At 57.0% G+C, this 3,085-nt stretch overlaps 1 protein-coding gene across 1 annotated transcript in view; it reads left to right on the top strand.

Annotated features, from left to right (window-relative positions):
* The window catches only part of PCSK7 (proprotein convertase subtilisin/kexin type 7), a gene marked incomplete at its 5' end in the record, with an annotated part of 14,355 nt that overhangs the window by 5,503 nt on the left and 5,767 nt on the right, over positions 1–3,085 (top strand). The window lies entirely within an intron of this gene.

Raw genomic sequence — 3,085 nt, 5'->3', positions numbered from 1 at the left:
GACGCGGGGCCAGACCCTCCCCAGCCAGCCTCCATCCCTTTTTCTGCTCTGAAGGGATGCGGGAGCACAGACAAACACGGAGGGCTGGGAGCAGCGTTGGGCTCTTTAAACTATTTGGCCCCAGCTCCTTCTCTATTCTGGCCCGTGTGCTGCTCCCAGCTGAATTTTTGAGAATATTTTTATCAGCTTTTCCTTTTTTTGCCAAAAAATGACTTATTGTCAACAAAATGTCTTTTTTTGCCGAAGCCAAGCGACTGGGCCTGTTTTCACCAGCCCCAGCCCTGACCCGGCGTATTCCTCCCTTGGTGCTGGTGTGCTCGGGGGGCTGTCAGGCTGACCAGCCCCTATGGCTGTCACCGGGTCCTGTCCTGGGGTGCCAGTGGGGACTGCAGAGCCGAGGCCATGCTAGTGCAGCGTGGGGTAAACCGTGCTGGCTCCTGAGCTGACTGTTTGGGGGTGGGTTATCCCTGCCTCGGATCTCCCATCAGGATGGGCAGTTCCCAAAGGCACTTTCCTGGTAAGGCAGATGAGGCAGCCACGTCCCCGTGGCAGATCAGCATCAGCAGTGTGTGCTTGCAGGTCTTGGGGGGTCTGACGGATGAGGGACAGTGTCTAGGGTGCTCCTGCCAGCAGGGACGTGCGGCTGTGGTTCTGTGCCTGCCAGAGAAGAGCTGAATCCAGGCTTGTCAAACAGGTTTTCCTGCATGCGGGGTGAACTGGGGGAACAGGGAGAGCCTGGGTTCCTCAGCCACCTGACTTGTACTCGGCAAGCTCCTCCTGCAGTCCAGAGCCAGGGCAGGAATCTGTGCTGAACTGCAGCACGGCGCAGTCTGCCTGGAGCAACAGCTCGGGTCATGCAGCAGGGAAAGTAAAATGCAGAATGGAGCTAATTTTTCCTTTCAGAAATAACTTCAATTGTCCCAAGCTGGTTTGGAAACTATTGACGCTAGGAAGGAAAGAAGCACGAGCCAAGCAAGGGCTGTGCTGCACTTTCATCAGGAGTTAGAGTTTTGGGTTTATGCCCTGTATCCCCCAAGCCTTCTGCTGGCGGGAGTGCTTTGAAGGTCTCAAACGCCCCTTCATTTCCAATACTGGCCTTATGGGACATAAACACGGGAGCTGGTACTCCATCGGGAAGCCAGAACGAGATGCCACGCGTAGCCTGGGTACGGCACGTGCCAGAGAGCCGCCCGGTTTCTTTGCAGTTCCGCGATGGCTCCTTCAGCGTGCCCATGCCGTGTTAAACTCACACTCCCCTTTTCCTGGAGGAGAGGCAGCTCCTAAATGCCCTTTAACTGTGCTTTGGTGATGGCAGAGTTAACTTCTCAGCTGCCATCCGCTGGGTTTTTTTCTTTTACCAGACTATAAACTTTGTGTGGTTTCCTTAATGGGAAGAATTTAATGCAGCTCCTGGCACTGGCTACATTTCCTACTGAAAGTTTATGCTGCTCAGGGTGTTCTTTGTGGGACGTGCAGCACCCAGGCACAAGCTGGAGTTGTTAACAGCTGGCAAAACGTCACGGAGTCAGGCATAGAAGGCAACAAAACCTACAGCGTTTGGCAGTGCAGGCTGTTTCCCCGTGGGGAGCACAGGGAGATGGGCATGTTCGGTTTGCAGTGAGGTGGCACAGTTTGGGAACCTCCCAGTGCCTCTTTGGAGGCTCTGTGTGCTCTGTGCGGTCCCGCCTGATCCCTCTGCAGAGGCTGGGCTGTGCTGGAGTGACGCTGTGGTCAGCCCCGCTCTGGACGGTTTGTGTCCCAGCTCAGGGCTGTACCTCTCTGTGGTGGTGTCCTTCCCACCTTGTTCTGCTTTTCCCTGCATCCCCGTGTCCTGGCCAGGAACTGTCTGGGAAAAGTTTCCAGACTTCTCAGCAGCTAATCCCTGACCCTCTCCCCCTGCTGTCGCCCTGCTCTTGTTTTTCTGCTCTTGGCTGAGGGAGGACGATGGGATCTCTGGCTGCCCCTCCTGTCTCCCAGCCTGATCTCAGCAACCACAGAGAGAAAGAAAGTTCATGCGCTGCAAATTCCTCCCCCCTGACTGTGGGGAAGCTGCCCGTGCGGAAGAGACGGCGGGGAGACGGACAGATTAGATGTGGTTCGTGCAGGCACGGGGTTAAGGAACACCTTCCCACGTCTCTGCTCTGGAGGGGGAATCCTCAGGCATCCAGAGATCTTTCTTATCTTGTCTGAAAGCCTCGTACGGAGGAAGTCAGACTCGGGATGCTGGCCTTGGCGTGCCGCATTCAGACCACTGCCCCAGCTCCCCTTTCCCTGCCCGTGTTTCCCCGCAGAGAGGCAGGAGGTCTCGCTGTGTGAGGGACCACAGACCCTCAGCTGCAGTCCCTCCTTTTCCTTCCAACACAGTGAATCTCTTTGGAAGGGCTGCGAAGGTGCTGTGTGTCTGTGCTCCCCTTTAAAGGCTGCTGCGTGCCACGGCACGGTGCAGAGAAGCCCAGCTCTCCGGCCCAACGGTGCGTGCAGCAATGCTCTCCCCTGCTGAGGCTGTCATGCTCCGATTCCTGCTCCACACCAAACCTCCTGCCCCTCTCCCTGCTCCAAGGCTTTCCCATCTGTTCGCCCAGAGCGGATGGCGTTTGGACAGGCAAGGCTGGCAGAGCAGGGAAAGGTGCTGCTGGCTGCACAGAGCTCCCTGGTAATGGCCATGCAGAAGGGCTGGGTCAGCTTCTCGCCCCAGGACAGTCAGCTCGGCTGGGCAAAGGCATCCTGAGGTGCAGAAGGTTTTCACTGCCCTCAGAAAATAAAAATCAGACACCCCAGAGGGCCCTTGGTGCTGGAGGAGAGGGCTGGCCGGGGGGATCCAGACTGCTGGGGAGGAGAGCTGCTGTCTCCCTCTTTTCTCCCCTTTCACTCCCAGTTTTCCAAGGCTGCTTTTCGTGTGTTCAGCCAGCCCGTGGGGATCTTTCCCTCCTCCTCAGGCTCTACCACAAGCAATTACATGAGCATTGCTGGTGGAAACGCGCGAGCAGTAGATCAGCGCTGCAGGGCTCTCAAGAAACACCCCCAGGTTGTGCATCACCTCGCACACTGTTGGGGTGCTCGGGCAGTAAATGAGGACCCCGGCCCT

Source organism: Pterocles gutturalis, unplaced genomic scaffold, assembly GCF_000699245.1.
Source record: "Pterocles gutturalis isolate BGI_N339 unplaced genomic scaffold, ASM69924v1 scaffold2783, whole genome shotgun sequence".
Lineage (NCBI taxonomy): Eukaryota > Metazoa > Chordata > Aves > Pterocliformes > Pteroclidae > Pterocles > Pterocles gutturalis.
This window is presented reverse-complemented; position numbering and strand designations above follow the sequence as displayed.